At 48.2% G+C, this 13871-nt stretch overlaps 2 protein-coding genes across 2 annotated transcripts in view; one reads left to right on the forward strand and one right to left on the reverse strand.

Annotated features, from left to right (window-relative positions):
* LOC139605266 (zinc finger protein 436-like) overlaps positions 1-13871 on the reverse strand; it is a 167189-nt gene that overhangs the window by 132411 nt on the left and 20907 nt on the right. The window lies entirely within an intron of this gene.
* Positions 1-13871, forward strand: part of LOC139605272 (zinc finger protein 436-like) — a 134152-nt gene that overhangs the window by 21769 nt on the left and 98512 nt on the right. The window lies entirely within an intron of this gene.

Raw genomic sequence — 13871 nt, forward strand, 5'->3', positions numbered from 1 at the left:
CTCCCTGTCCCCTCTGTCCGGATGCGGCTGCCATCATTCCGGCCCCTCCGGCCCCCACGTGACCAGGGAAACACCGCCCTGCTCCCGCCAACCAATCCCAGTGCGCAATCGTTCCTGTATTTGCATAACCACGCCCTTCAGTTTGGCCGCACCCAGCACTGGCTACAGCCGCCTCTGGGCGCTGTTTGCTCCCAGTTCCATCCCAGTGCTCCCAGTAAGAGTGGGACTGGCAGGGAAAGCACTCCCGATTCCTTCCCGCTGCTCTCAGGATCCCACCCAGTGTTCCCAGTATCGCTCCCAGTGCCGCGCGGGCTGGGGCCGCTTTGGGAACCCCCCCCCTAGGGCAGAGCGCAGCTGCATTTGGGTGTCGGCACTGTCCGGGCTGGGCTGGGAGCGGAGGAGTGGGACAAAGAGCAGGAACGGGAGGAATACCAGCAGCAGCAGAACCAAGTGGTTCCCCTGCCCGCCCGCGCAGGCTGCAGCTCCCCCGGCTCCGTCAGCATGACCCCCTCTGGAACCCACAGGTGAGCGGGATGGGGGAGCTCACCCAAAAATTCATTGGGGGGTCTCTGAGAGGGTTTTTTTGTGGGGCAGGAGATGTTTGGATCTTCCAGGACCCCAGAGCAGAGCCACAGATGCCCCTGGAGGGATCTTGAGGGTCCCACTTGGCAATTGCCTGGTACTGGTGGGCGCAGGCGTGATCTTGGGTTTGGGGATCCCAGGAGAGCCAAGAGGGAACTCAGAAGCTCCAAAGCGGAGAGAGCACACAGGGGCGATCCAGGAGCTGGTGGACCTCCGGCAGCCTGGAGGGGTGGGGGAGGCTGGGCATGAGTGGATTCCGGGTCCTCTGAGGCTGAAAGGGGCGCTGACTTCTCCAGCTGCACTTGGGCAGCGGGACCATCAAACCCAACGCGTTCAGCCCTTGTTTTCCCCCAAACCAGGATTTCCCATTCCAAAACCTTGGCCTGATGCAGGAGGAGGAGGATGCGAGGGAGACGAAGATGGCCCAGGAGCCTCAGGCAGGTGAGGAGGAAATCAGTGCCCCTTTCCCCCTCTCTCCTGCTCCATCTCCCAGCCCAGCACGGCCCCCGGCTGCAGGACAACCCTGCTGCCAAAGCTGTCCTGCCGGGGACGCACTGGGGGCATCTCCTTGCCCTTCCCTGTGGCACGGAGGCAAATCCCATCCTCTCCTTGTCCTTCCTCCCCCAGACCAGGCGCTGAGCATGGAGAGCAGGGAGGACAAATCCCCACAGCAGAACCTTGTGGATGAGGCTGTTTTGGGCAGCTCCACAGTGCAGGAATCCAACGGGGAGGAAAAGTCGTGGAGAACCCGCACAAGGAGGGGCTGCAAACGCAGATCACATGGATCTGAGGAGCAAAGACCCACCATGGGCTGGGGAGGTGGCCAGAGCTCGGAGCTGGGGGTCGATGAGCAGCTTCAGGATGGGGAGACGCCCCACAAGGTCTCAGAATGTGGAAAGAGCTTCTCCCTGAGATCTTCCCTGATCCGCCACATGAGAATCCACACTGGGGAACGGCCCTACGAGTGTGGGCAGTGTGGGAAGAGCTTCTTTGAGCACTCCGTGCTGATTGTCCACCAGAGAATCCACACAGGGGAAAGGCCCTATGAGGCCCTGTGATAAATGCAGGAAGAGATTTCAGATCAGCTCCACTCTCGTCAGGCATCAGCGGATTCACACAGATGAGAGGCCCTTTCTCTGCCCTGAACGCGGGAAGGGATTCAACCGTAATTGCACCCTCATCAAACACTGGCACATCCACACCAGGGAGAGGCCCTATGAGTGTCCTGAGTGTAGGAAGAGCTTCTCACAGAGCTCTCACTTGACCCAACACCAATGGAGCCAGCACTAAGGGCAGCCCTGCAAGTGCCCCTAGGGCAAGAATAGCTTCCTGTGCTGCTCCAGCTCCATCCCTCACATGAGGATCCACCCTGGATGATCCCCAGTGACCCCCGGAGGGCAGAGCCCTGGTGATCCATGGTGCCGGTGATCCATGTTGGGAAGACACCTGGCTGGGGGGCTCTGCATCCTCCTGGCTCCCCATGGGCACCTGCACACATCCACAGACCAACATCAGAAATCCATTATGGAGAGCAGATTTGTTGACCTCTGACCTCAGAAAAATCTCACCTTTTTCATCATCCAGTGGCATTGAGCAATACTGGATAGCCTTGCAGGTCTTCTCCAACATAAATCCATTGTTTTAGTTCTCCATGGCCCACAACTGTCTTTCACAGCCAAATGAGGACAGACTGGGGCAAAACCCCTGATTTTGGAGACAGTGGGATGGAAACCCCTCCAAAAAAGGTTCTTTTCAACCACCCAAGCACATGGATGCTCTGCTGGCAGGGACATGTAAATAATTTTGTTTTGGCCTTGATTTTCATTTCCTTTCTGTTCATCCCTTTGAAACTCCTGAAACTGTTGTAAAAGTAAAGACATTGAACTAAGGCATGGATGGGGGCATGGGAGGACAATGACATGGCTGGGGACAAGGCGGGACATGGAAATAGCTGGGGACATGGGAGGACACAGACATGGAGAGTGACATGGGGGTGATGCCCTAAGTTTTAGCTTTCATATTTTTCAGATTCTATACTGCCTTGGTGTGTAACTCTGAACTTTGTATTAATTGTTAGTAAGTTCTCTTCACATGGTAGTTAGACAAAATGACCCTTTTCCAGCCTAAGAATCCAAGGACAACTGTTACGGGCTCCGGCCCAAAAAGCATAAACAGAGAGTTGAAGGGAGAAGACAAGGAGGATGGGACTTGGTTGTATTGCACTAAATAGTTTATTTAGTAGTTGTTCTGCACTGGATAACGAGAATTTTGTACTGAGTATGGTATGTCATGTAGATCATTCCCCCTTCCTCATCACATGGTTTCTCCCCATGCACTCCTTTCTACACACCTGGTGGTCTGCCCCATGGATACCCCTCCCCTCCCCCCCTCCCCAATGGCATCCCATTGGCCACGGTCCTCCTTCCCCGCCCCCTTTCCCCTGGGGGATAAAACCCCACTGCAGGTAAAGGTTTGGCCTCTTTTGCCACCTGGGTGGTCGCTGCGGCCAGCAGTGTCCCATCACAAGCCAATAAACAGGATACTCATCCCCACGTGCTGGAAGAGCGCTCTTTGTCTTTTGTCTTCAGTCCATGCAGGTCCGTGTGGGCCTGGCTTCCAGCTAGCTGGATTGGACCCATACAAAGCCCAGAGAACCACGGATTATTGCAGGTGACGCCCACTTGTTCATCTCCCATGACGGCCACGAAGTAGCTGGTAATTCCACGAGTGGATTACGTTAGCTTTTGGACTTCCACCTTCCTCTGACTTCTTCGTCGCGTTTTTGTCGACAAGAAGGTTAGAGGGTGGGATCGTGACCCCGCCGAGCCCAAGGCGGGCCGATCCCGGACAATGACTTCTTTACACTTGTCCCAGCCAGCCAAGTCCCCAAGTGGGGTGAGTATTCTTCGAGTGTCTTAGGGGCACCCCAGGGGGGCCCTCAGAGGTTGGGGGTAGCTCCCGGTGCAGGAAAATCTCCGGTCCTGAAGACGGTTTGCTTTTCCAGTGCGGCAGCACAGGCGGGGCGGCTCCGGCGCTCTGGCAGTGCCTGCGCGCTGTTTCCGAGGTAGCGGGGTCCCAGCGGCGTGTTCCCGCGCTAAACCCGGTGCTGTGCGTGGTTCCAGCGCTGGGGCAGCGCGGGCGGTGGCAGAGTGTCTGCAGCTTGCGTTTTTGCCGAGAGCGGACATGCCTGGGCAGGACCCGGCAGGCAGCGCGGACCCACTCCAGCCGCCCATGCGGCATCCACGTGGTGGAGGGGCTGGCAGCTGTTGTTTGCCATTTTAAAAGCCGCGCAGTCTCTACGCAAGCAGCTTGTCTCTCCCCCAGGGAGAAGGGGCAGGGAAGAGGCTGCCCGGATTTTCCCAGATTGGCTGTGGACTCAGTGCTTTCAGTTTTGTTTGTGCTCACTGTAAAGAAGGTAGATTTACATGCTGCAGGAAGCAGATATGGGTGCTAAGTTTTCTGCGGCACAGAGGAGCGTTTATACCCCAATTTTAGAAACCCTAAGTAGTGGAAATGTTACGGTTTCCAAAGCAGTTTTGAAACGGTTTGTTCACTGGATATCTTTTCATTTCCCTCAGTTTACCCAGCAGAATGTCTGGTAAAGACAGAATTCTGTCTCTGCCTGGGATAAAATTGGAGCCTTGTTAACAGCTAAAGTGGAACAGGGAGATGGGACGGTGTCTCAATTTTTCCCTGTGTTCCTGGTAATTCACAAAGAAGTCCTGAGGAGGGATTTGAAAGGACAGTCAGAGCAAATCTCCCCTCCTGCGGCTTCCCCTACCCCTCTCCCCAAACCCACTGCCCCTGAACTGAGAGAGAGGAGCAAGGCTTTCTGGCAATTTCAGGATACCTGGCACTGCCACTGCTCCCCTGGCTTCCCACCTCTCTCCCATTACCCTGGCCCTGGCAGTTGTGCTCAGGCTGACAGAGAACCTTCCCTGCACCCCTCTAACCTTGCTCCTGTTACCCCGAAGTCCTGTTCTAACGCCCCATTCCCAAAATGGCTGCCACCACAAGGTTAGCATTCAGGATACTGCTGACCGCATGGCCGGAGCCCAAAATGGTGGCATCCACGTGTTTCAGCCCTCCACCTACCCTTCTTCTCCCCACAATCCCTTTTGCCCACCTGTCCCCTCCCCACAACCCCTTCTGGTCCCACAACTCCTTCCTTCCCTTGGACTCTCCTCCCCTTGCCTTTGTGTCCCCGCCCCCCATTACATCATGCTGTGACCCCGCCCCTGGTTCCCATGGTTGCCCCGCCCCCCTGCCTGTTCTCCATGCCCCCTTACCTGGGTCCCAAGAGGCTGGGGCCGAGGGCTGAGGTGGTGGGGCTGAGGGCTGGGGGGGGTGGGCCCCTGCCCGATTCCCACGGGGGTGGGGCAGGGGGAGGGGATGTCCCTCCTCCCAGTTACCAAGGCGCTGGGGTGGGAGGGGCAGAGGCAGGGGGTGTACCCTCTCCCAGTCTCCATGGGGGTGGGGTGCAGGGTGTTTCCCTGCCTGCTTCCCAAGGCAGTGGGGCTGGGGGAGGGGGGGTGGTCCCCCTGCCCCGTCCCATGGGGGTGGGGCTGAAGGGAGAAATCCTGGGGTCCAAAACAGGAAGGAAGAAGTCATCCCCTTGGTAGCCCCTGTTGAATACACAGGTGGTAGGGCTGGTCCTAGATCCTACCAGCCCTCCTCATATCACTCAAAATGTGAGTTATGTAAAAGTCAATTCGAATCTGGGACAAAGAGTGAAATTTTTAGGAGTATGATGAGAGCTACATTAACATCCCTTGAATTTGTTCCTGCTGACACTGTAGACCTTTTCCAGTGCCTGCTTACCCAGTCAGAATTCGATCTATGGGAAAGCTCCTGGAAGAGATCTCTCAGGGATCTTGTGGAAGAATTTAAGCAAACCCCTCAGGGTGCCAAAGATTTAGAGAATAATAACATTACTTATGAACATCTGTGCGGCGAAGGGGAGTGGGCTAAGCCTGAGGACCAAGCTCAGGTGTTGTCAAAATTCTTTCTAGATAAGATTTCAAAGGCTGCAGATAAGGCTTTTAACCAGCTACAAACTGCTGAAGCTAGTGGTAGTTTCCTTGACATTAAACAGTCTCCTTCAGAAAGTTTCTTGCAGTTTGTCGACTGACTCCGTGCACAGGTTGAGAGACAAGTATGGGACTCCAAGATACAGATAGAGATAGTGAAAGAGATGGCACAGAGGAATTCCAATGAAGTCTGCAGCAGGGTGCTCCTGGGACTGCATCTCAACCCCCCACCTACACTGGCAGAGATGATGGAAGCCTATGCTAGGAAGGCAGAACTGTTTGCTGCATGGGAGGTATGGTCAAGGCCGACAAACCCAGAGACGGTGGCAGCTGTATCTCCAGGAGTGAGGAGGCAACCGATGTCACCAGAACAACTTCAACATGTCATTTGCTTCATATGCAAAAAAACAGGACACTTTGCCCAGGACTGCCCCCAAAGCCAGCAACAAAAGACACCCTTCACACCAAAAAATGCCGATGCCAGCGCGCACCCACCCCTCGCCACGACATAAATGAAGCGGGCTTCCCTGAAGGGGAAACCTCCCTCACAACAGAAAATGGGGAGGAAGGGAAGCGGGGTGCGGGAATACAAAATAACAATTTACAGGATAAAATCTGGTGGCCTCACAAGCGTTTCAAGCTTGTGTCCACCAAAGCTTTTGCTTTCAGGTCTACCCAGTGGACGGTCATTGGAGTGGACCTGCCAGAGGACTTGCAGAGCTTGACAAAAGATCGCACAAGATTGGACAGTGAGTACTTTGTTATTGGGGACACTGCACACACACCCATGGAGATTGAGGTGGCTCCCATGACCATCAAAGGGGACATACCTAACCTCATTCTCCTGGTGCCCTGTCCACAGCCACCCTTCTATTTGGCCAAGGGGCAAATCATCACCCAGGCCATTCCTATTCCACCAGAAATTTCAGTAGATGACAAGGCACCAGGTGTATACTGGGCAGAAGTGGTTGGCGAGGACAAACCCATTATGGGTTGCAACCTAATGCGTGGAATAGAACATCTCCACGTGGAAGGGTTGCTTGACCCAGGGGCAGATGTGACAATCATACCTGAAAGGTTGTGGCCATCACATTGGGACTTGCAGCCCGTGGCTGGTCAAATCCAAGGTGTAGGAGGATTCACATTGGCAAAGATATCAGAGAGCATTGTGGAAATGGAGGGACCAGACGGAAAATTGGCCAGTGTCCGTCCATTTGTTACTAATTACAAAGCTCCCTTGTGGGGTAGAGACACCATGTCCCACTGGGGGGTGAAATTGGTCATCCCTAAGACACCCCAGGATTTTTTTAAGCGGTCACTGTTGAGCTTCTTGTCCACAAGTTAACATGGCTGAAAAATGACCCAGTCTGGGTAAAACAGTGGCCACTCAGTGATGAAAAGATAGAGGCACTCGAGGAGCTTGTGGCAGAACAATTGGCTAAAGGACTCATTGAAGTGACATCTAGCTGCTGGAATTCCCCGGTCTTTGTAATAAAAAAGCCAGGGAAGGATAAGTGGCGGCTTCTCCATGATTTAAGAGAAATAAACAAGAGAATTGTGGACATGGGGTCTCTCCAGCCAGGGATGCCCTCCCCAATGATGCTCCCCCAAAATTGGCAATTGGCTGTCCTAGACATCAAAGACTGTTTCTTCCATATTCCCCTACACCCGGAGGATACACCACGGTTTGCCTTCTCGGTTCCCACCACCAACTGAAAAGCCCCAGTGAAACGCTACCACTGGAAAGTATTGCCACAGGGGATGAAATGCAGTCCATCCATCTGCCAGGGGTACGTGGCTTCATTGCTGTCCCCAGTGCATGCCCAGAAAAAAGAGGCAATCATCCTACACTACATGGATGATGTGCTTGTGTGTGCCCCCAATGACACAATACTCCAAGACGCACTTGACCTAGTGGTTAAAGTTTTAACCTCTGCTGGATTCCAGCTGCAGGAAAACAAGGTTCAGAGGATGCCACCTTGGAATTACCTGGGCTTGCAAATCACTGTGCAGACCATTGTTCCGCAGAAATTGGAAATTAAGACTGATCCCAAAACCCTAGCAGATCTCCATTCCTTGTATCTTTCAACTGGGTCAGGCCTTGGCTGGGTCCCACCAACAAGGACCTAGCTCCCCTTCTCAATTTACTGAAGGGAGAGAGAGAGCTAGCCTCTCCCAGGGAACTGTCCCCAGAGGCAAAAACTGCCCTCCAAAAAGTGCAGAAGGCTTTGGCTGAGAGGCAGGCTCATCGTTATAAGCCCAAGCTGCCTTTTGAATTCATTGTTTTGGGGAAGTTACCCCACATACACAGGTTGATATTCCAGTGGTTTGAAGTACAAAAGGATCCACTTCTAATCATAGAGTGGGTTTTCCTCTCCCCTCAGCAACCCGAAACCATCACACAGCCACAGGAGCTGATAGTTCAGCTGATCTGGAAGGCCAGGTTAAGATTGCGTGAGCTGGCCGGTTGTGACTTTGAATGTATTCACCTTCCAGTCCACCTTGCTAAGGAGGTAAAGAGCTCTCCTGAGAGGCTGACCAAAAAGAGTTTCAACGACAGCCCCTCTGGTGATTCCCCCTGCAGACCCCACCTTTAGAGCACCCAGACCCTGTGCTGTGCCGATCCCCTTGGGTGATTCCCCCTGCAGACCCTGCCTTTGGAGCACCCAGAACCGGAGCTGTGCCGATCCCCTCGGGTGATTCCCCCTGCAGACCCCGCCTTTGGAGCACCCAGACCCGGAGCTGTGCTGATCCCCTCGGGTGATTCCCCCTGCAGACCCCGCCTTTGGAGCACCCAGACCCTGAGCTGTGCCGATCCCCTCGGGCGATCCCGGCTGCAGACCCCGCCTTTGGAGCACCCAGACCCGGAGCTGTGCCGAGTCCCCCATCCTGCCCTGAGCTCCGTTCCCTTGGTAACCACAGCTCCAGCTGCTCAGGGGAACTCTCTAAAGGAATCACCTCATCAAAACACTAAAAGTTCAGTTAAAAGAAAGCCCTCTCCTGATTCTTCCTAAAAATATGGGAGAAAGGCTATAGAAGATAAAAATCCAAAAAGAATGGGATAAAGGGATTAGTCTATTTCCATTAAGAGAGGTTCTCATAGGAAGGGACAGACCAGAGTTTGTAAATGCTCCTTTGACTTCGTCTGAGGTCTGAAATTTTAAGAAATAAATAAAAGGGATTTTTAGAGGATTCCATAGGCATAGCTCAACAATTAGACCAATATTTAGGTCCAAACATTTATACTTGAGAAGAAATGCGGTCTGTAATGAAAATAATATTTTTCTCAAGAAGAAAGGTAATTAATCAGAGCAACTGAAATAAAAGCTTAGGAAAAAGATAATCCACGGGGACCCCCAGAGAAGACAAAATGTCAACTGTACCTCCTAAATAAAGTTAAAATATTGAGGAGGGGTGTAAACACATGAATAATTATCGTAATTACATAACCAAGGGAATAAATGAGACAGCATATCAAAGGTGAAATGCAAAAACAAAAGGTTTTTGAGGGACAGCTTTTAGAGGAGAAAGAAGAAACTCCAACTAAATAGATAAACAAACTTAAGAGAAATAGGAAAATGGTCCTAAGTAAGCGGAAGATCTGAAAATCTTTAAAGAGATGGGCACAGAGGAGGAATAGGGAGGTCATAAGCTCTAATTTTTTTTTTTTTTTGAGGGACAAATACCATCTGGAGCCTGTGATAACTTTAAAAGTGGGTCCCCAAGAAGAAGTAGAATTTGTAATAGACACAGGGGCAGAGAGAACCTGCCTGTTATATGTTCCAAAAAGTTACAGTGTGAGCAAACATATAGTGAAAGTAACAAAAGCAAAAAGAGAAAGTTTTACATTTCTCGTCATTAAAGATGTGGTAATTGAGAGAAGAAACTAGAATTTGGATGGGAGATGTCTTATTGGTCCCAGGGGCAGGTAGCAATTTATTGGGAAGAGTCTTACAAGTGCAATTAAGAATAGGAGTTATATCAGAAATGGGAAAATGACAGCTAGGGTTTTAAAATTAGGCCAAGAAGATGAAGGAAAAAAAATCAACAAAGAAGTTTGGGCTAGAGAAGGAGATAGGAGAGGATTAAATATCAACCCCATAAGGGTTACAATTGAGAGAGAAGATTGTCCCATACTTGTACGTCAGTATCCTGTATCTTTAGAGGGACAGGAAGGTTTGAAGCCAGTAATAGAAGGACTAATAAAGGATGGGGCATTAGAACCTTGTATGTCTGCTCATAATATCCCTATTCCCCCAGTAAAGTCTGATGGGAGTTATAGACTAGTACAAGATTTAAGGGAGGTTAATAAAAGAACTCAGACTCACTACCCAGTGGTAAAATATCTTAGACACTTAATAAATAAAAGTAGCTGGAAACCCAACCATGAGAAAATTGCAAGAATTTTTTCCTTCTCCCTCCCTCTTCAAAGAAGGAGATCAGAAAATTACCTAGATTATTGAAATATTATAGATTATAGATTGAGGGATACACACAGGTAGCAAAATTTGTGTATGAAAAAAAATTGACAGAAGGAAATGATATAAAACAGACCAAAGAAGATATTGTTAAATTAAAAGAGTTAAGTTAAAACTAGCCTAAGTACTAGCTTTAAGCTTACCCTTGTTTGAAAAATCCTTTATCATTTATACATAAATACAGAAAATGGAGTAGCTAATAAAATTTTAATTCAGGAGTGAAGAAGAGTAAAAAATATCTAGTAGCTTATATATCAAAAGATGTTAGGCCCAGTAAGCCACAGCTAGCCAGTATGTATTTAAGTTATAATAGCTACTGCAATCCTAGTAAAAGAAAGTTCTAAGCTTACTTTTAGAAGTAAATTAGTTAAGTTCACCTCGTGCCGTCTGAAGTGTGTTGAATCAAAAAAAAAAACAGGCAAGAAGGAAAGAAAGAGAGAAGTTGAAGTAGGGAGGTGGTTAGCAAACTCTGAGATGTTAGAATGTGAAGGGATGACATCTTGGTGCTAGAAGAGAGCAGGAGTGTGAATGGGGGTTTTTTGCATGAAAGGCAAGGAAGTGTCTCAACACATGGTTGTTTAGGGGGTTATTCAATGCCGAACTGGGGTCCAGAAAGGGTTTAGCAGGATGGACCCTCCTTGAAGAGAAAAGAGGATAAGTTGACTAGAGAAAGGAAAAGAATGTCAGGAGCACCTGGAGACGCCAAGTTTGGGGTTGTCAAGGCTGGGAGGTGTCTGACCACTCCCTACGAGCGGCGGGGTCTCGGGGGCTGTGGCAGGCACCGATCCATGGAGGTGACCCGGCGGCGGTGCTGGCAGCAGGGGACACACGGGTTTGTCGGGCAGGAGCGCACTGGCTCCGTGGCGGAACTGCCGGGGGGGCTCCCAGACTGCCGGGGTCCCGAGTCCAGGATGGCAGCGTCGGCCCCGGTAAGGGGACTAGAGAGAGAGAAGGAAAGAGAAAGAGAGAGAAGAAGAGAGAGAGATGGGGAAAAAGAGACCCAAGGCAGCCCCCAGGGTCCCCATGCCCGTGGCTGCTCCCCCCTGCTCCGGCCCTGCAGCGAAGTGGCAGCACCGGGGGAAGGGCGAAGAACAGCATTGACAGCAAGGCCTGAAAAGACGGGGAGGGGGCTAGCACTAAAAGATAAAATCAAAGCAGAGATTGATGACTCTCCAAACCTCACAAAGTAGGTTGTTTTTCTTAAGTAAGAAGGTTTTTTTTAGTTTTTTTCTTTTGTGTGTTTTGTTTGCTGTTAAAAATAAGTTGTTTTGTTTTTTTCTGAAGAATGGGTTTGTAAGGCTAAAACAATTAAATGCTGCCCAAAAAGTAAAAAGCAATAGATGTGATACATCTCGTGTTGAAATTGGTCAGGCTTTTCTTATTTAACTAACTGTAACTCAAAGAAAGAAGAATTTGCCTCTGCAGCTATTAGCACAGCTGGATAGAAGAAGAAGAGGCTGCTGTGGAGAAAGCTTTTAGCTAAACCCAGAAAGTTTAGAAGAAAAGCGAATGGTAGAAGTTAATGCAGTATTGTCTTTCTTTTATTACTATGCTATTAGGAAGTCCTTTCCAGGTACTACTGAAGCAACAATCGGAATCATGGAAAGAGGGTGAATTCATGCCAGCAGAATCAAAGGACTTGTGAAGAAACCTGAAGAATAGACTATCACACTTAAACCGGGTGATACCGAACTGACTTTCCAATGGGGACTGAATGGTAATAGTTTAGAAAAACCCAAACGATCCAAGAAATGTACAAAGAATAACACTGAAGTAAGAAGTAAGACAATGCTTATATCATTGGTTTCAAGCAGTACCTGAATAAAACATCTCCTTTGGGGAGGAATACTTCAGATAAAAAGATCAAGACTGTTTTTGTATTCTGACCTTAGCCTGTGAATTGTACAGGGGGGAAGGGGAATTACTATTTCCATTAGTAAACTTTATTTGATTCATTCCAATACTGGACATGCTAGCTGGGTTATAAGTAAATGCTTGAATTGTGGGAATAATTAGTATTGTGGTTCACAAAATTTATGCTCTTAGTGCAAAAAGTGTTAAAGTAATAACTTTGTTTTGTGGATGGGAATTATTAGTGCCTGTTGAATGAGAGATACCTGAGGAACGGTAAGAGACCACAGTTAAAGGGTGTCCAAAACAATTTGCCTAGAAACTAGTTAAGAGAAAGTGACAAGGAAATAGAGGGCAAGACCAGATTGGCCTCTGTATTTTGCCACTGAGAAGATCAAATACACCTGCTGTGGGTTGCAACCTCACAGGCATGGGAGGTGGGAGCCATACTGGACCTCTGTTATTCCTGTTTCTGGCACTCATTTGTTCTCTTTTCCCTTTCGAGATACCAGCAAGATTGTGTCACAAATGCTACAGAAAGCATCACATGGAAAGAAACCAAAGTTCCTCTTTTATTACACACACCTATGTCAACAGCCACGGTTATAACCCATCCAAATTAAGAACCTGTAGGCAAAAAGGAGAAAATTATTAGATTACAAGAAACTTAGGAAAAAGTGGTGATAGATTTGGAATTGAATGTCCAAAAGGAGAGAGATGGATTTGTTTTACATTTAATCTTGAAGAGACAGTTCAAGATTTGGTAAAAAAACAAATAGTAAATATAAAGGTAAAACCAGCACAGCAATTTAACTCTGTATTGACCCCAAATTATCGATTGAGTCATATTACAAGACTCCAAGCAGTTATAGAAATGATAGCAAATGGAGCCGCCCAGGCATTAGAGTTAATATCAAGTCAGCTAAGCCAAACAAAACCTGTAGTGTATCAGAATAGGCTGGCTTTAGACTATTTATTGGCAAAAGAAGGGGGTGTTTGTGGAAAGTTTAATATATCAGATTGTTGAAGATTGATGACCACAGAAAAGTCATTCTAGCAAAAGCAAAAGAAATCAAAGAAAAAAAAAATATATATATGCATATAATAACCCAGGTACCAGTCCAAAATAATTAGAAAACAATGTTAAAACCTAGCTAGTGGGGTAATGTATTAGAAGAAATTAAGATCTTTCATTTTATGTGTTACAACTGTTTTTATATCTCTTCCTTGTGTAATCCCCTCTTTTATTTTGCCAGCATAGTCCAGAAGATGCAAGTAGATAAGAAATATTGCTCAAGCCAAATGATTTACAAAGAATAAGAGTGGGGATTGTGAAAAATGCATGTATTTTATGATTGGCTTTTCGCAAATATTAAAATAATTATTTCATGTGTTGTGTTAGAAAGTAATGCAGTATTAATTCTCTTAAGTACTGTGTTAAATATAGTTTTAGGTTATAAAAATTGTTAAAATAGAAACGATGCTATGTAGGATACTTTTTTAAAAAGAAAGGACTCGCAGTGAGATAGCAGCCCCAGGACACCTAAATCTTTCAGAGAAAAAGAATTTATTGTCCTCTTACCAGAAGAAACGAACTTCTTCCCACCTCGAAGGCGCTGTTAGGATTTGGAGGAAGAAGTTGCCGATGACCAGACAGAATCCTGTATTTAAACGGAATTTATGCATCATGTATGAAGTGGATGAATATGCAACAGGCTATTGTTTTTAAGGGCTAATCCTTTGTTTACGGGTGTCCTTTTTCGGGCTCGTGCTGCCCAGAAAAAGGTACCCGGACGTCCGTAACTCTTTGTATTTATTGTCTCATATTGTCCTAATTCAAATTGTCCAAATTATTATTACTCTAATTTTATTACTACTTTTATAACCATTTTGTTACTATTAAACTTTTAAAATTTTGAAAACAAGTGAT

Source organism: Agelaius tricolor, unplaced genomic scaffold (genome assembly GCF_023055355.1).
Source record: "Agelaius tricolor isolate 1412-34295 unplaced genomic scaffold, bAgeTri1.0.p SCAF_63, whole genome shotgun sequence".
Taxonomy (NCBI): Eukaryota; Metazoa; Chordata; class Aves; order Passeriformes; family Icteridae; genus Agelaius; species Agelaius tricolor.